The 20437-nt window shown below is 44.7% G+C and overlaps 1 protein-coding gene across 1 annotated transcript in view; it reads right to left on the bottom strand.

The window, feature by feature from the left end:
• FLT1 (fms related receptor tyrosine kinase 1) overlaps positions 1-20437 on the bottom strand; it is a 577293-nt gene that overhangs the window by 297474 nt on the left and 259382 nt on the right. The gene's annotated exons all lie outside the window — the stretch shown is intronic.

The raw sequence follows: 20437 nt of genomic DNA, 5'->3' as shown, positions 1-20437 counted from the left end.
GACACCCAGAAAGGGTTTGGGTGGTTGTGCCAAATAAAGTGTACAGATAAGAACACACACAGCGGAAAGGAAAGAGAACGAAGAGTAGGAAAGAGTAGCAAGGGAAAAGATACAGAATGAATACCCTCTTGGGGTGTATGCAGATATAGGAAAAGAGTATTCTACGAACCTTGGATGGAAATACTCTAGCCTTCTGCACAGTTTGCTATAACAGAGGCCCACGCTGTTTGCTCATGACTTGGAACAGCAGCTATGGGTGTCTGTAATGTAGAAACGAGACAAGGGAAGGGGCAGAGGTTGACTGATGGGAACCAACAGACAAGCTCTGTACAAAAGGGTCTACAAACAGTACAAGAGAAGATACTACAGACAAATCCAGGAAAGGAGGTGATAGCAAACTAGCAGAAGGAAATGAAGGGAAAGTCGTGTAACAGGATAGGATAGCAGAGGACAGTAAGGAACAAGGTTGAGAGCTCAGAGGAGCAGGAAAGCAATGAGTAAGCCCACAGGAGTAGGACTGTAAGGTAGAAAGCCCAGAGGAAAAGGGCTTAGGGCAGCAGAGTAAAGCAGACTGCACGGCAAGGATCCCATAAGGGCCGGGCAGTAAGGCGTGAACCCTGAGGGACAGGGCCGCTGAACGTAGAAGGTAGCAGAGGACTGTAGAGGGCTGCTAGGCCGAGAACCCAGCGGAAAAGGTAGGCAGCGGAGCGTGATAAGCTGCAAAGTAGGAAGGCCCAGAGGACAAGGGCTGTAGGTAGCCAGAGTGAGGTAGGCTGCAGAGCAGGGAGCCCAGAGGACAAGGGCTAAGGCAGCCGGAGTGAGGCAGGCTGCAGAGCAGGGAGCCCAGAAGACAAGGGCTGAAGGCAGCCGGAGTGAGGCAGGCTGCAGAGCAGGGAGCCCAGAGGACAAGGGCTGAGGCTGGAAAGCAGCAGAGCGTGATCAGCTGCAATGTAGAGAGCCCACAGGGCAAGGGCGGAGGCTGGAAGGCAGCAGAGCATGATCGGCTGCAATGTGGAGAGCCCGGCAGGGCAAGGGCGGAGGCTGGAAGGCAGCAGAGCGTGATCGGCTGCAATGTGGAGAGCCCGGCAGGGCAAGGGCGGAGGCTGGAAGGCAGCAGAGCGTGATCAGCTGCAGTGTGGAGAGCCCAGAGGAGCAGGGCTGTGAGGCAGGGAGCCTGGAAGGCTATGGCTGGAGGCAGCAGGGTGGAGCAAGCCACAAGGCAGGGTCCAAGCAGGAGTGAAGGTAAACAGCATACAGGATCCGTAGGAAGACGCGAAAGGTGGAGGAAGGACTCTCAGATGCAAGAGGCTGAGCCACTGCAGGCAGCAGCCTTTTATACTGCCTAGCCCAGCACAGAGGCAGGCTAATTGGTTGCACCTGGCTAAGCACACCTGCAGGCAATCGGCCACCTCCCTTTCTGTTCCTGGGCTGGTGGAAGCAGAGCAAATCCCTAGGGCTTCTGGGGGGTGTAGTTCCTTTGATGACCAATAGGAACAGCCAGGAATCGATGCTTGTAGCCAAGTGCATTATGCCTCTAGCCAGTGCTATCCTGCCTCTAGAGCGCCTCAGTGGGGGATAAAGACCACAACAGTTTTCTCCAAAAGTCTTGCTCCTCCTGTGAGGTTGGATCTTGTATCTCAATTAACTGAACAAAAGACAGCATGTTAAAACCCTCCATTACCAACATACAACGTCCAAACATTTGTTTAACACGTTTTACTTCAAAATCAGAAATATTTGGGAAATATGTTGCCTTTTTAACTTCTAAATCTGCAGCTTCGTTTACGTGAGAAATCTTGTCTGTTCTTTTAGTACGAGCTGTGCATTTTACGACTGCAATAGTCAATAGGAGCCTTAAGCATATCCAATAGGGCCGCATGTTGCACTGGATTGCCGTCTGTGCAGATCCGCCCTGCGCCCCTGCTTTTCCAGCATGAAAAATATGGGCGTACAGTTAATGTCACATAGGCAGAGTCAGAGTACACCGTCACTTCCTCATCCTTGTATCTTTGAAGTGCGGTGATAAGTGCCACTTATTCTGCAGCCTGTTTTTGAGCAATGCAAGGGCAATCTCATGCTTATGACTACTTCAAATTCACCTTCTCAATTCATGCTTTACTACTGCTGATCCAGTATGCCTTTCACCCATCTTTTGGTCAATTTTTGAAGAACCATCAATAAAGAGCATTTCCCCCCTCCCGAGAATATTTTCTCTAACACAGGGAATATAATCATATAATTCAGTATACGTTGTGCGGTCATGTACGTAATCATCCTCCTCTATTGGTTCTGCTATGAATGTTGCTGGGTTCACTATTCTACATCTAACAATTTTGATTGTAGGATTAGAAATAATTACCTTGCATCTTGATGCTCTTTGTTTTGTCAGTGTACTTTTGGGTTTTTCTAAAATAGCAAATAATGCGTGCCCAACAAATAATGTTACTGAACACCCCATTGTTACCCTTGAAGCTTTTTCAATTGAAAATGCAGCCGCAGTTAAAACTTGTTTGCAAGGCTAAAGCCCTTTCATAACTAGATCTAAAATCCCACTGTAGTACGCCAATGGGTTGTGTCCATGTCCAAATGTCATTTTCTGTGTGAGAACTGCTGTCATGACTTCTCTATTTGAATGGGAAAAAAGGTACAATTCTTCATGATAGTCTGAAATTCCTAGCAAAGGGGCTGTACTGATTGCCTTTTTTACTTCCTCAAATCCTTCATTCATTTCACCTGTCCATGTTATCTTACTCTTGACCACCTGTGCTTCTCTAAGTCCTTTTAAAAGTGGTTGAATATATCTACTGTAATCAAACACCAAGGCCCTGCAATAGTTAAATAGGCCTAAAGATGTTTGCATTGCCCTCACTGATTTAGGTTCTTAAGTTTTCATAACTGCTTCTCTCTTTCATGTGCCACTTTTCTCCTTTCTTGAGCGAGGAACTGTCCTATATACAGGACCACTTCCTGACAATATTGTAGCTTTTCCTTACCCACTTTACATCCTTTCTCTGCTAGAATGGTCATACGTCGGCCTGAGTCTTCCCTGTATCTTTCTTCTGTCTCACTGCAAACTAAAATGCCATCTGCATACTAAATTATTACACTCTCAAGCTGTACATTACCTAAATCCATCTGAAGGACTCTGTTAAAGATCGAGGGGGACTCACAGTGCCCGTGGGGCAAACAAGAATGTTTCAGGTGGGTATTTCTATATGGAAATGAGGTCCAATCTTGTGAAACCTCATGAAGGGGAATTGAGAAGAATACATTTTTTTTAAATCTATAAATAAAATATGTGTCCTTAGATAGGATATTACATAATATTGTAGCAGGATTTGAAATTAAAGGAGATTCTGCTTCAATAATATTGTTTAGGGGACAGAGACCCTGAATAAACATCCACAATACCCCAGTTGATTTCTTCTCTGGTTACACAGCCATGTCACATGGGGACTCGGATGGCACCAATATTCCCAGCTTCATTAAAGCGGAAAAAGTCTCAAATATACGTTCACCTGCTTCTCTGGACATAGGATATTGGTTTGCTCATGGCAAAATTGCTCCTGGTATAAGTTTGATTTTAACTGCTCCTACTCCTTTCAATAGACCCACGCCATATGGAGTGGTAGTCCATAAAATATTTGGCACTTTTTCTAAATCTTCCTGGAAACATTACGGTTTCTTTTTTACCATTGGCATTCTCTGCGGTATTTCTCTATTCTCAACTTAAATCCAAGTGAGACTTATGAGAAATACTAATTCATCATCGGAATAATCATCCCTGAAAAGCTCTTTGTCTGTTAAGTCTGTCAACCTGTATCCTTCACTGAGGGCTATCACTGCTCTCCATCCTCTTGCCTCATCATCTGTCCTATGGAAAACCACCCTTTCTTCTCTGACCACTGCTGCTTCTAACTCTAAGGGGATGACCTGTCCTTTTTCACATCATAGGCATTGCTGGTCTAAACAACAACTCTTCAGGTATTCTCAAATTTTACCTACCAACATGGGCAACCAGGATAATAAAACAGTCACTCCATAAAAAAATACTTCTGGACCTAAAGGGACTCCGTGTAATGCCTTCTGGCCAGTGAAGACTAATATAAACTCTTTTACATTCATGTAATGTATCCCTGGAGTAGAACACACTATTCCTTTGTCAGTAAAATATTTCGTCATATTATGTTTTGTCATCAAGCCACACTCTAATATGTTAACTGGTGTCTGCCGAGAATATAATAATGGCATAGACATGTCATGATTTCCTATAGAGATTGGTAATTCATCTGTAAAAGGAACTAAACTCATCGCCCCAGAGAATCCCTGCGCATTCATGGCAATGCCTGACATTGGGTATTTTCCCTCACAGGCACAGAAACAAGTTGCTCAAGTGTCTACAATACAAGAAAAATGTATTGTTACCTTGACCCTTGGTTCTTCTTGGCGGTGCGGTGTCACTGATAGTACTGAACACATCAGGTTTCTCTGTGGCTGTCCTATTCTGTATGTAAATTCATCCCTGTACATGTGAAAAGATTTCCTCCTACCACAGTCACACTCCCTTATCTAGGTGTGGGGTTTGCGGTACTCCTGTGTACTTGTTCCATTGTGGTACCATGGCCTGTTGTGTCTGTACCTGCTGAGCTTGTATGTGTTGTGTTTGCATAGGCACTTGCAGGGGCTGCCCTTGTGGCAAATGCATTTGTAATGGAGCTTGCTGTGTTTGCGGCGCACGTGTCTGATTCTGTGTGTCATCTTGGGCATACTACTCTTGTGGTTCTGTATTATATTGTGGAACATAGCCCATCCCTCCTCTTGGAGCTTTCCAATTTTGCTACATACCTCCTCTACTTGTACATGGTCGGACTATGTGTCCTATCCTTCCACAATTCCAACATTGTTGTGGCTGTCCCCCATTAAATCATCCTACTCCCTAAGGGTTCTAAAATCCACTTCGTCCTCCTCCCCTGGTTCCATTTCCCTCTCCTCTCGGCAAACATTTTTACCCACTCTGATCCATAGGCTAAACTAAATTGCTTTGCTGCACTGGTTGCATTTTTTGTGCCACCACACCTTCACCACTCCTCAATACTGCTCCCTCTATGACTAGCTTTGACAATTTTTTCTGAACTAAGTTCGCTTCCTCAGCTTTCTTTTTATTCTTCTCCTGTCACAATCGGCAATGGTACACGATGGTCAATTGTATTTCTGGTCATGGCTTAGCTTTCATCCCTACCTGTTTCTTCATCTGTCGCTGCACTGGCTCGGGCAGTCCCTGACATAAAATGTGGTAAAATAATGCTAGTGTTTTATCCCACAGTTCTCTCGTCTTTTCATCCTCACCCATTTTCCTAGTCATAATCACACCCATATCTGATGTATCAGGATATTATACTCTGAGCGCCCACCATACATCAGCTCTGCAATTATTAAATGGCGCTCCATTGTGTTCTGTGCAGTCACACACGCATACCCTGCTCGCTTCCAACTGTCTTTTCAGAGAATGGCTGCCAGCAGGTCTTTCATGTTGCCTATTGCTAACGTAATTCCTCATGTCATTCTCTATAACTCATAAATCCATTTTCACGCACCGAAAGTTAAACTAGGTAATGTCATCCTGTTTCCCTCGATAAAGAACCTTTAACATTCTGTTTGGTTTTATACCCATTTGTATCCCTCATCTACCTATATAAATCTCCAATATGTTTCCCTGTATTTTCTGCTTCATGCTCGTCAGCTCATGTTTGTATTCTCGGCATCCTTTGCAGCTCCCAATGGGGCTGTTGTGACCTCTCTCTTCCTCAGCCCATTATCATGCTTCACTCGGCACTATACTTCTATTAAATAGATTATCTATCTCATCATCCTTTAGTCCCCTACTTCTGTTAATCTTTTCTTCCCTTCTTATCATATCTCTCATCTCTTCTTCCTCTTACCTTCTTTGCAACCTTTGTACTTTCCATCGCTGTGCTTCTATCGCCTCTCTTCTCTTTTTGTCTCTCCTTTTCTTTCCTTGCCTCGTACCTTCTTCCTTCTTCCTCTTGCTTCCTCTCTTTTTCCTTCTCTTCTTTGTATGCTCACTTGTGTTCTCTTCCTTTCTTTTCCTGCTCTTCTCTTTGTTCTCTTTCTCGAACCCCACCAATGCCCTTATCATCTAGCTTGAAGGATATTTGTCCTCCCATCCATTCATTCTGTACTATTGTTACGCCCATAGCCATATCTTTCACTTCCCTTTGTCTCCTTGCTTCTTCCTCTATCTGTCTATCCTGCCTGTCCTTTGCCTCATCACAATGTTTAATTTCATCATTTGTTGACATATATTTGTGTTCCCTACTTTTGCTTTCATCCGCATTATCCTCACTGTTATAAATTCCTGCTTCTCAGTATCTTCGCTCTTGGTCTCAGAAGGGGAAAAGCAGCTGAAGGCACCACATCCTCACCTTTATGCTGATTAAGCATCCACTCCTTCTCAGGCGGATCTTCTTTCTCACTCTGGTACATCTTCCACATCTCTAAAATGGCCAACATTTTCTGTAACTTCTTCCCCTAATATGTAGAATGCAAATATGTTGTCATATGTCACATGAGTGTTTTATTAGTTTTGCCTCTGGCCCACTCCGCGTGATACTGCCTTATCTTTGGTGTATATCTCTGCAGTGTTCTGCATAGGTGTTAAAGTGGAGTGTCCCCCATGATGACAAGTCAATCTCGACTGTCGATACTTACAATATCTTTTATTATTTAATTCATTTTTATCAAATATACCACACTGATTAGTTTGGGCACCATCAATCTTCGATCATTACTAAAAAAAACAATTTTCTTAACCACTTTACAAATTTGTGCAATTATGTTCCTTTTATTCCTTTCTATCAATTTTTGCTATCTCCTTGTTTTAGTATTGATGTTTTAAGAATCTCTTCTTTATTTATTTATTCTTCTTCTTGATTTTTACCCTCCTGATTGACGTCAATCTCTTGATTTAAAAATCAGATAATTACCTTAATTTTTTCTATCATCTCACATCTCTCAATCTAGACACAATTAAAGTTTTATATTGACATTTTTATAACCCCATACACATGTGCACTTTTACATTTTCTGCGTATGCCTTCCTTTACTATCTTTAGTAAATGTATCTCATCTCACTTTTTACCCCATCTTTGAGTTTGATACACACTCTTCTTTTTGGCCTTGCCTCAGGAATCCTTAATACCCCTATTTGGAGTTTTAAGTGCGTACCCTCTTGGAACAGGGAATAGAGGTATCTATTTCTCTTCTTAATAGTCCCCAAAATCCAGTTACTTCTAGACATATATATACAATATGGTCCCCCCCTATATTTGCCACTTTCAATGTTCTACTTACATCCGTGGCTAAGCTCGAGTCCCTCAGCATCAACTCTTCCCCAATCGACCAGTTTGCATTCAGTCCGTGGGGCACCTGCCGAGACCGGACAGGAATTTCATGAAAGGGGCCCCTGTCAACTGATTCGTCTCACACGTGTGTTTTACAAGCTGCTCTCCGCAGGAAGCTCTGTGATCTTCCTGCTAATGGTGAAAGTTGTCGAGAGTCAGAGAGTCTAGATCTGGGCCCAGGTCCACTGGACCAGAACCATCCTCTGCTACCAAACTGTTCTCTAGCACCTTGAAGCATCTTGTGTGCTAGGTGGAATTACCAATAGTGATCTCAGACCCAAATAACTGGATAGACTCAAAGAATATGGACAAGTTCTACTTTATTATTAGCATAAAATAAAGTACGGCCGTTTGGCGAACAACAAACTGTAGTCGACACACACTCTCACTCAAATTTGATTATACAATGGTTTTATACCCTGATATACGTCAGCTATGACATCATCCTACTTGGAAAACTGTAAAACCTATTGAAGGGAGGGCTTGGCTAAGGGAGCATATGCACCTATATATCCTATAAGTATTAGTAATAGTATTAGTAATACTAGTAATACTATTGGATACCCCTCATCTGGTAGGCACCCCTTAAACCACCTATACATATGTATAATACAGTTTATAGCAGAATAACAGCAGTGGGTTGGCCTGTGCAACACTGTATAGCATGTTGCTACATACACCCTTTGATTGGTTGGCATGCTTTCCCAATCTTGGATTTGGGCTCGTTAGCAGCATGTAAGCGAAATGAAACTCAGGTGCAGAGAGCAACGTCAGCCTACTACAAACTTCCCCAATTAGTCCATCATCTCTCATCGGTCAGGCTCCAAGCCAAGGCTTCTTCTTTATAGTTGACCTTGCATCCAGTTCTGGAATTTTTAAGGGAGTGTAGTTACAGCATTATCTTTGTCTGACACTTAATGAATAGCCCTTGTTTTCAACTTCTGAATCACATGTGAGGATACCATGATTTTGTCCATTTCTACCTTTTATTTACTGCTATTTGATTTAAGCTGGGTGTGATTACTCCACTTGGCCTCTGGAGACTTGCTCACTCTACCTTGCATATGTTTCTCACATCTTTACCTGTCCAATACTTGGACCTTGCAGATGTTTTCCTCTTTGCTTATTCTAAGAGAAATATGTCTTGCGTACATGGTTTATCCTCTTGAGACCCCTTTGTGCTCTGCAATTATTCCTTGATGTGGCATCCTTGATCCCAGGCCAATAGACTCCTTTTTGTTCTTCACACAAAACTGCTTTTCCAGCATCTACTGACTATAGCCCTGGTCTGCTTCTGAGTTAGACTGATTGGTTTCAATACAAGTCCGCCATCCATCTTTTCATCATGGCCACCTTAGCTACGTTATGTTTTCTTCTGCAGCAAGCTTCTATATGTCTCAACTATCTTGCGTTTCTGTGTATATACATTCTCTTCTCGCTTATTTCTTTGGTGCATATGATTTCTTCGTATTCGATTACATGTTTCTCTTGTTACTCCAGTTACACATTTATTCTTTAAGTATTTGCATATCATTTCAGTGCGTCTTTGTGTCTTTGTTTCATGACGTCATTCTGCTCTTGTCCGATTTTACTTATAACTCAATGATGTCCAATGGTGTGTGCAGACATCCTTCCACCCTCTCAGTGTGAGGGTACATTCGATACAGTTGTCCAAGTGCATATCGTCTCTCATACACTCGATATGGTGTTGTGATGATACCTTGTGTCCCACACAGGGCTCGTCTCCTGCTGTTCCAGTATGACAGAGGTGAGGGGGTGGGAGCTAGGGATGACATGTCCACCTGCTCCTCTACAATGTTCTAGTCCAATCCATAGAAAACACCTGGTGATGAAGAGGGGACCCAGAGATGAAGGGTTAAACAAAGAAAGAACTCAACAGCAGTGCCAGAGAGCCAGGAGAGCTATACCCTAGATCCAAAGGGTAGTTTTGCCCCAGGTGATTTTGTGTGTTTCCAGAGGCAGTAACTGTGCATGTTGTTTGGTGACCACCAAAGATTTCTAGGATGACGCACTGGTGCAGGTGGGACCCAAGACGTTGAGAATAATTATTATTGAAGATTCCGTTTCCTCAGGGTTGAGGGTCTGAGCCAGAAGGGCTGAAAGGTGAAGAACCTGTGGCCATTGATAGTCAGCAATGCAGGGCTCTCCCGTCTTGGGCATAGGGTTCCGTTTCTGAGGCTGGAGCCATCTTGAGAAGACCCAAAGCAAAGAACGATTATTGAAGATATTCTGCCAAAGTCACACCAGAGAGCCACCAGTGATGAAAGAAGGACTGGTAAAAATGTTTGGCAGTGTGGTTGCAGGGCAGAGGGCAGCAGAGGCCCCTGTAGATGCCTGGAATGGGGATATGGAACTGGGGTGCTTGCCTGGGTCCTGAGACTAAAGGGGCTCCCACTTCTGGATCCTGCAATGTAGGCACAATCTGCCATTTCAGAGAAACGAGGCCTTCAAGCAGGAGCTTTGATTTGATCCATTTGTCTCCACTGGATGAAGGGGAAGTAGTGCTGCAGTCAGTTCCTCTGGTCGTTCTGTGGAGACCGAGCTTTGCTATCAGATTCGGTGGAGCATATAGGATGCTGGTGCGCAGTTTTGGTCCTTCATTGTGCAGCAGGCCTTCAAGGAGTACAGTTAGAAAGTTCCAATAGTGGACATAGTGAATGGGTAAGGGAATCAGTGTTTAACCCCCTCAAGGGGCAGTGATTGAACCTCACACCCAGTCACACACCAGGCCTTATTCAAACAGAGGGCGGGCAGCCAATAGGTGGCCAGCCCTTCAAGCACACATGTGCACTCAGGAAGGGCTCTCACACACAAAAGAAGGGAGTCCACATTATCCCAGTCAGCCATATGCAAATGCCAGTCAGAATTGATTTCTGGCTGCCTTCGGCTCCCATTCCTGAGATACAGGCATCCGGGGATCAAGGATAGCCATTTCCTTTCACACACACACAAACAAAGAGGGAGAGGGATAGGCATGCAACCCCTCAGACAACCTCTATTTTGGGAAATGGAGGAGGGGGTTAAGAAGGACATAACCAAGTGAAATGGTCTATTTTACACAAGCTATAAACAATATCCCCAGCATATCCACTTGACTAACAGAGAGGGGGGCCCTTTCAGGGACATTAAGGGGTACATTTTGGGTTCGCACGACCTTCGGAGTAGCGAGTACTCTTAAGGCAGAGCACACAAAACCAGAGCCACAATCTAAGTCAGGCTTGGGAGCAAGCCTGGCTGGAAAGAAACATTTGAGTAAAAAAGCAGAAAAGCCACCAGAAATAAGTGGGGGCCCTCAAAGGTAGTCAAAAATGGAAATCTGACCTAACACCAATACAGCAGACCGGCCTTTTAAATGTGTTGTCCACCTCCAAAGCCCTCAACTAAATGTGAAACAAAGGAAATAACAGGTTGTCTGAGCAGAAATACCTCATCACCATCACTCACCTATGTACCTTTACATGTGCAATCTCTTACCAAGAACCCAACCTAGGGGGACAGTTTACAGGGTTACTAAAACCCAGAATCCCAATCGGTCGACATGGGAGCTGGGAGAAGGAGCTTGTTCGGAGATGACTGATGCAGATAGTGGAAGGAACTGGAGCAGGAGACAGGAGGCTAGAGGGTAAATCCAGGGGACAGGGGAAAGAAGATAGGTGGCTGGTGGAGAAACCCATTGGTCTATGCAAAGTTAGGCACAGGATGCTGGGATAGGTAGACCCAGGAGGCTGTGAGACACAACTCCAGGAGTCTGGGAAAGATATGGAGGTTGTTTGCTGGAGGACAGCCCCAAAATGCTGCAATGAGACAAGGTAATTGGAATTGTTTATTTATAACGCACTTAATACCCAGAGGTTTCTAAGCGCAGAACCGGGGATCGAACCTGTGTTGATCTGCATCATCTTGCTTCTAAGGTGAGCACGTTGCCCCTGAGCTATCCTCCCGAGACTTGCAAATAGTGGGGAGAAGCTGGTGTGTAAAGTTGAAAAGAGGTGGGACTTGAGATAGACATATCTGAAGAGAAGCAGGAGAATAACACGGAGGGTGATCAGAGAGAAGAGATGGAAAGGAAAACTACCAGGAGGCAGCGAAATAAGGAAGTGGAAAGAAGGTCTAACAGAAGGTGGAAATAGGAGTAGAACAGGAGGGGAAGAGGTGTGTGCTAGTAGTGGAGAGAAGGAGGGTATGTCATATCATGAGAAAGTAAGGCGGTGCTGCGGAAAGTGGTGAGCCCTAAATCTGAAAGAAAACGGGGATCCTGTAGATGGTGGAGGAATGGGCGTGTGGTGAGAAGTCGAGGTGGAGTGAGAGAGAGGGAGAGAGAGAGAGAGATTGTTTTGGCAGGCTGTAGAACTAGGACTCTGAGAGATAGTGTTGCAGAGGCCTCGTAAGGGACTTATAGGCAGCATAGGGCTGCCTCCTGTCCTACTATACTTCACGGCCTTGGAAAGGCAGGCACCCAGGCAACTGATGAATACTGATCCAGCCAACAGACTCCACTCCAAGCTTGAGACAGGGGAGAAGGTCTCCTCACTGTACTTGTTAAAAGACTGAGATTGAGGGGAGGTAACCTGTGAAACCTTAAGTGATATTCAATTTGGAATCCTTTGTGTTTTGTTTTGCTAGAAAGGAATGCCGTTAGACATTTCATTTGGACTACTCTGGATTTTGTTTTCAGAACCCTGCATAGTCTGCTCATACCTGTTTTGTTGTGTTAGGCTGCCGGGAGGGATCAGCGTCCAGCCTTTACCAGAACTGAAGAACTTTGCTTTTGAACACTTTTGTGCTCCAGGAGAGAGACTGTGTTGGTCCTTGTGGTGTCACGTGCCGGAGAATAGCCGTTCACGTGACACAAGAGAAACCATGAAATGAAAAAAAGAAATAAAGAAACCGAAACTGACTTAAGGGTTCAGTTCGGGGCTAGAAACCATAATAAACGGTCGTGTTTCTGTCTGCGCAGCGACGCGCTGCGCAATACAAGTTGAAACTTGGTGGGTGCGAGGCTAACTCTGTGGGGATCACCTGAAAACATCACACTGGCGACGTGGGTAGTAAGAGCCCACACACGATTGGTGCCGTGACTGACATCCACGTATTAACACGCGTATGTGTTTACAGCCTCGTTTTCACCCCCCCAACATTCTATGTCAAACCTGATTAATTATAGAGACAGCAGAGCCGTGTAACAACACGCGTATATGCCCAGAACTTTGAATTCTCAGTCCCAATGTTCTGCTGCACGCCCATATGAAGATAAAATAGGGCAGCTTTAATCCAGCAACCCTGACAGACTGTAAATATTTTACATGAACAAAAGGAAACAAAGTAAACACGATTTAAGTCTTTAAGTCATTATATGTGATTGGGAACACAGACATAACAGTCAGCAAGGAGTCCACATCTCTCCTTAATCAAACAGACAGAAATAAAACTGTTAATGGGATTATACAAACATCATTAGAACATAAAAAATAAAAATAAAAGTTTGGATTTTGGTGATTGTAACTCAGCCAGCCTTAGCTCACATTGACTTTAAAATAAGTTTTTCTCTTTTGATTTTTACTTAAGGAAATATTATTTATTTTAATTTTTGTAATGCGCCAACATGCTCCCAGGCCTCAGGGCGCACACATTGGTAAAACGCCACAGCGCTAGCTATGCCAAGCACTGAGACAAGCCCTCGAGGACTGGTGTGAGCTCAACAGCAGGAAGAAATTTCAACTTGGACCATCCAGACCCAGCACTAACCACTCTCATGCCACCATTTGACCCATTTGCTACGGGTGCAGCAATTCGGTGGGAAATCTGGTTACAACAATTTGAAATGCACCTGGATGCAAGAGAAATCACCTTAGCCAAGAAAAAGCGCACATTTATTCTACTCAATATAGGGGCAGCAGCACTACGTTTATTCAACGCAATCCCAGACCGTGGTGATGCAAACAACTACGATGCTGCAAAGAATGCTCTTACCAACATGTTCAAGCCCGAACTCAATGCAGACTATGATTTCATTTTTGCATGGCTAGACAACGTGAAAATGAGACTGTGGATAAATTCCATGCACGCCTACGTGAAATAGCAGTAGACTGTGATTTCCCCAATGAAGAGTTTGCCACCCGACTTCAAATCATAGATGGAATTTCGTCCAAAAAACTGAGGAGAGCCATCCTGTCAGAAAGAAACATAACCCTGTCTCGAATTTTAGAAATGGCACGCCTGCGTGAACAAACAGAAGACCAAGTGGCAGTAATTGAGGCAGCAATCCAAAAGCTTCCGATCGACAATCCAAAGCCAACGGAAGATATTGCTGCCATATCAAAACATCAAAACACCCGAGAACAGGGTGAGCGAAAAGGAAACACTTCAAAAAAGCAAACGTCACAATGGAGAGACAAGACATGCAAATGGTGCGGTGGTCCGTGGCATAAAGGAGAATCGTGCCCTGCCTGGGGATCAATATGCTCCAAGTGCAATCGCCTCAACCACTATGCAGCTGTTTGTTTAAACCCACCAAACAGAAGTAATCGAGAACAAACGCCAGGTCAAACGCATGAAAGCCGGAAGAAATTCAGACCCCAAAGAACACTACGCCAGTCAAGGAAAAAAGGAAGGGCGAGAGCAGTAGAGCACTGCCAGAGATCACCGGATACCAGTGAAAGTGAAGACAGTGCATCCCGTGCATCCCTCGATAGAAATGACAGTGATAAATAGAGAAAAACAAGCAAAAGGAAACACTGCATGCACCTCATTTCAGCGGTAGAGCCACAACGGTCCAGACAACGGCCGTCTTGCACTGTCATCTCTGACGGAGAACCATTGAGAGTAGTTATAGACACAGGCGCAATGGTCAATGTAATGCCAGTATCGGCATTTAACAAACGCCATACAAAGCCCAAACTCCAAGAGAGGAAGGTCGGATTATACGCATATGGCTGCAAGAAGCCTCTACCGGTGCAAGGGTTGTTCAAGTCTGATTTCGCCCATAACAGCGCCATGTGTCGAGCACGAGTTTATGTTGTCTGTGCTGGCTGTGAAACACTGCTAAGCTGTAAAACCGCTGAGAAACTGAAATTAATTCATTTTGCTTTCAACATTCAGTGCAATGAAATTGACGAATTGCTGAAACAACAGCACAAAGTATTTCAAGGCATCGGGTGTTTAAAGGGCAGATCCGTCAAACTTCACATTGACCCCACCATTGAACCAAAAGCAGTACGTCATCGCCGAGTACCATTCCACATAAGGGAAACTGTAAAAAAAGAATTAGACAAACTAGAGGCGTCCGGCATTATCGAGAAAACATCAGGGCCAGCCCCATGGGTATCCCCCATGGTAGTTGCAAAGAAACCCAAACAACCCAATGCTGTACGAATTTGTATTGACACGAGGCTCCCAAATGCAGCCATCGGAAGAGAACGTCACATTACACCAACCATAGACAAACTTATTGTTGACCTAACAGGGGCGACCATCTTCAGCAAACTTGACCTAAGGTCAGGATACCATCAACTCAAACTAGCTAAAGAATCAAGATACATCACTACGTTCTCTTCCCACCTTGGACTACGGCGTTACAAGCAGCTAAACTTTGGAATATCATCAGCTGCAGAAGTATTCCAGCATGAAATTCAGAAAGTTCTCACTGGCCTAGAAGGAATGATGAATATCAGTGATGATATTATTGTATACGCATCCAACAAAAGTGAACATCTCAAGCGCCTTGCAGCGGTCCTAAAGAGGCTAGAGGAATCTGGTTTGACCCTGAATGCTGAAAAATGTGAATTTGAAAAAGATTAACTAAGTTTTTTCGGCTACGTTTTCAATGCAAATGGAGTATCACCAGATCCTGCCAAAGTTAATTACATCAAGAACACTAAGCCTCCAACATCTGTCACAGAAGTACAAAGCTTCATGGGAATGACGACATATTGTGCGAGGTTCATTCCAGATCTCGCCACCATCGCAAATCCTCTCCGTGAACTAACTAAAAAATACCAAAAATGGGAATGGTTGCCTGCCCACCAACAAGCATTTCAGCAGATCAAAGACACCTTATCTGTGTCCACAACAATGGCTTTCTTTGACATCAAGAGGCACACAGAATTGTTAGTGGATGCTAGTCCAGTCGGCTTGGGAGCTGTACTTACTCAGACTGATAAGGATGGAAATGTTTACCCAATCACTTTTGCCAACGAAAACAGAACAGAATTATGCACATATAGAGAAGGAGGCCCTTGCCCTCTTATGGGGATGCAGGCATTTCAAAGTTTATTTTCTAGGCAATCAAGTTAAAGTGTTCTCAGATCACAAACCACTTATTCCAATTTTCAGAGGATCAGCACCTCACCCACCAGCACGCATAGAAAAGTGGATCAACTCCAGGCCTACAACATTGAGGTGGAGTACCGACCAGGCACAGATAACCCAGCTGACTATCTGTCTCGCCACCCACGACCTGCTACAAAGCAAGAAGAACGCCATGCGAGAGAAACAGAGCAACATGTGTGCCATGTGGTAGCCTGTGCCCGACCGCGAGTCTTGTCTTTGTAAGAGATAGCCAATGAAACTGAAACAGACGCCATCCTAACTCACACCATGGCGGCCATCCAATCAGGGAATTGGAAGAACTACCTTGCCTCCATGGCTCAGCGCACTGCAGCAGCTCAGACCAAACTTCAGTCCCTGTTTGGAATTCGACACAAACTTACGGTAGCCACAGAGTCGATAATACGCAAAGGTCATCGCATTGTATTGCCAACTTCGTTAGAAGAACGAGCCCTCAGACTAGCCCATAGTGGGCACCAAGGTATTGTGAAAACAATGGCATATTTGAAATCCAGGATATGGAAGGCTAACATGCAACAGAGAGTGCTAGAACTGGTAGGATCCTGCGCAGCCTGCCAAGCTACCCGGAAAGCTGAGAGACCAGAACCCATTATCAGCGCGCCACAAAGCAGTAAGAGGTGGGAAGGGGTCAGTGTTGATTTCTGCACCATCGCTGGGGAAGATTACCTACTTGTTCTAATTGATGAATTCAGCAGATATCCTGAAGTCTCGAACACGTGATGTCCACTGATGCTGAAAACATGACTCTTGCATTGGAAAAGATATTTGCAATACATGGGATCCCATCAGAAATCAAAAGTGAGAATGGACCACCTTTAACCAGTCAAGAACTTCGTCAATTCTTTCGAGATCTTAACATATGGCATAAACAGATCACCCCAGGATGGCCACAAGCGAATGGCGATGTTGAACGATTTATGGGATCACTTAAAGTTATTCATATCGCCAAGGAGAAAAAACATTAATGGCTGAAAGCAGTGCATCGATTTCTGAGAACCCATAGGCAGACCCTGCACTCTTCAACAGGAATCAGTCCTGCAGCGCTCATGTTTGGAGTACCCATACAGGCAGAGCTCCCTATACATCCCTGTTGGATAGCGCCTGAACCAGATCTTCCGATCATAGATGCTAAGAGAGTGAAACAAAATGTACAAGAAAGCATTTCTCAACGAGCCAATCACTGAGAGCTTAGACCTGGAGACTCAGTCATTGTCAAGAACAGAGCCACTCCTAAGAAGATGTCTCTTAATTTTGAATACCAGCCTTGGACAGTCAGTGAGGCTAATCATAGTATGGTTACGGCCAGGCGAGGGAGTGAAACTGACAAGAAATATTTAACACTTCAGGAAAGTACCAGCTGAAATGTGGGAAGAAAACCAGGAAACTATGACATAAGGATCTGAATCACCTTGACTGGTATCAAGCAAATCTCCTTATCGATCACCCAGCCGACTGACACCCAGGCTCAATGATATATTGAATGAACCGTTGACTACTAGTCGTCAAGAAGAGGAAGTTCAGCCAGAGAGCTCCCTGACAAACAACCCAGAAAGATGCAACCCACGATACCACCTGAGAGAAAGACCAGAACCATCATCCCGACTACAAGGCTATGTGGTAGATGGGATCTACTCGCAAGTGAGCCTATCCAATTGAACTTAAGAGACTAGAACAGACTACTAATGTTATATTGAGTTTTGTTAAAAGAAGGGGTGAGGTTACAAACATTCCAAGTTGGGAAGGAATGTGGTGTCACGTGCCGGAGAATAGCCGGTCACGTGACACAAGAGAAACCATGAAATGAAAAAAATAAATAAAGAAACCGGAACTGACGTAAGGGTTCAGTTCGGGGATAGAAACCATAATAAACGGTTGTGTTTCTGTCAGCGCAGCGCTGCACAATACAAGTTGAAACTTGGTGGGCGCAACGCTAAACCTGTGGACTGACCAAATGTTTCTGAGAAACCATCCTGACCACAACTACGTTACTTTAATGCTCTGGTCCTCAAGGATTTTGTTTGCTTCCCTGTAAATTATTAGAATTAAAATAATCTTTTGGCATCTGGCTCATGGCATCTGGCTCATGTTTGATGCTTGAGTCCTTCGTGTTACCCCAGTGCCCTCTCCTTGGCCTCGGGAAAGCAAAACCCTGAATTGGGCAGAGAGACCACCTCTGGGTCTGGCATCCAGGAGGCGGAGTGGAGAGCTGGCAAGGCCTACTGTTAAATTGGGCCATAAATGTAATAACAAATAAATATGCTTGAGATGCATGTTTGAGCACATTCTAACACTGCAAGATATCTCATGGGTAAAGTTTTCTGAAACAGCTTGAAATACAACATAAAGCATTCATGGATTTGGATGATGGGCAGCATGTTCTGGCCAAAATATCTGCAATTGACATTTTCCATGATATCTGGATACAATTGCATAGGCACATGGTTGGGAGCCGCAGCCGTGAAAATAGTGGAGCACCGACTAAAGACACACCGTCTATAAGCCCTCTAGATGTACTGATATCCTACAATGGCCAATTGAGTTATACAACCCCATTGGCATCTGTAAGACATTTATCAATGCCATGTTTATAATATGGCTATAATTAAACAGTTATGATTGGAGTATGCCAATCTGTGGCGTGTCGGACTACGACTTGAAGCGAATAGCCCTTGCTGACTTATTTCATTATCCCGCTCAAGAGGGGTCACAACCTCCTGGATTGCTACAGAGTAAAGGTGGTGTCTTCACATCCAACTTACTTATGCAAATTGCGTCCAGGATTCAGAGCTGATCAGGACGGGGCAGATCATCGATGGCACGCCGTGAACCCTGAACTCGCATGCTTTCCAGAGGGATGCGCTGGCGCAGACCCCTTCCTCGCCTGCTCTATGGTGCATGGGGGATTTCTGCAATGCAATCCATGTGGATGTTCTGCTAAACAATTGCCATATGGCATGATAGGTCAGCTTTCAAGAATGAGAAGTATTTTAATAAGTGGACCAAAAAATAGCCAATGCAAGTATGTCTCACGCAGGTTTATGTACAAATGTTCCCAAAAATGGATTACAGATGGCTATGAACTATCAGCACTTGCGCCCTAATTTTGGCAGTCGATTATATTATAAGGCTAAAGGTTACCAGTGCAAAATAAGCTGATATGTCCACTCCCGTTGCCAGCTGCTCTGAAATTCATATTCCCCAGTTCTGGCCAATCAAAGAGCGAAGAGTATGTGCATGAATCGGCTATAAACAAGTTGCAATTCGAGAAACACAAATATTTCTAATGTCTAAGAAAAAACTGGGGATCTCCCTGGCATAAAAGACATCATGGCCATCACCGCCACAGATGCCAGGCGGAGTGGCATTAGGCTTCCAGTTGTTCACAGGCAGACCTCATAGGGCCTCATTATAAGTTTGCCGGTCCGGAAACTACGGTACCGTATTTCCCAGATCGGCAAACTACGAATTCTGCTCGCGGGTGCCATTACGGCCGCCAGGTCCGGCACCGGCGAGCAGGGCATGTCGGATGCACCGGCACCATTCTGAATGGTGCCGGTGCATCCGACCTAATGGGAATGGGGAGCATTCCATTCCGGCGCCCGCGAATGGGCAATTACTGGGCCCGGCAGGGCCGCAATGACCCAGTAATTGCCCATTCGCGGGCGCCGGAAATTTTTGTAAGTTCGGCAGCAGCCTGCCAGTTTTACCGGCAAGGCTACCACCAAACTTCTGGAAAGGGTGCGTTTCCCAAAGGTTTGGGTGGCCGTGCCTTTCCTTAACCGAAACAATTGCTACTTTGTAAGCATGGCTTCTGCCTCTCGCTTATGTTTGCATCTTGAAGGGCATACTGGTAGGCATTCTTTCATGAAAGCTCTATAATACTTTATTGAGTTCATATACCAACCATTTTAAATCTGTGGTTGCATCAATTGAGAAAAAATGGGTGCGTTGGAGTGGGACATGGCCGAGCTCTGTAGCAGAGCCCTAAGTAAGTCCTTAGTTATAATTTGTCCTAGCAGTTATCACCTGACCTAAGAACTAATGTGGGATCAGCTTGGTCAATGATAGGTTAATAGCTCAGATTAAAAAGAAAGCAATTGTTATCCCATTATGTCATTTAATAGTAGCTCACAAAATCATATGGGGGGTTTAATGTTTGCTTGGAGTGCGATCATTACAACTTGAGGTGCCACTAAAGGGCATGGGTGGAAAGACATCGAGGGGCTGATTCATGGAAAATTGGCATTGATTCAACAAAGCCTGCGTGCCCAAAACGACTTTGCGCGCCCCGCGTATTCATGGAATTGTTCCCGCAAAGTAACACTATGTGCAAGTAGCGGCCGCAAGGCCCACGACATGTCCTCACGCATAACAATTCCAGACGCGTATACCGACCTTTGCGCACTCCTCGACCACGAAGTAATGCACCCTGGCAATGCAACCCCCTACAACCAAGGCAGCAGCCCATTGTTGCTGCGTAGGGTCGACCCCGTAACTATTCCAATCCCCCCTCAACATTTTATTTATTTTTTTACTTATCAAGCGCCGTAGCCCGCAGGCATCAGGGCGCCCCAAATTGCATACCATGTAGCGTAAAGGTAGTCGTATCCCAGTAAATATGCGGGCAAACCCCTGTAAACCATGTCAGC

The sequence above is a fragment of the Ambystoma mexicanum genome, chromosome 7q (genome assembly GCF_040938575.1).
Source record: "Ambystoma mexicanum isolate Mex_15411 chromosome 7q, UKY_AmexF1_1, whole genome shotgun sequence".
NCBI classification, from domain to species: domain Eukaryota; kingdom Metazoa; phylum Chordata; class Amphibia; order Caudata; family Ambystomatidae; genus Ambystoma; species Ambystoma mexicanum.
The sequence above is the reverse complement of the archived record's forward strand: the minus strand, read 5'-3'. Positions and strand labels throughout refer to the sequence as shown.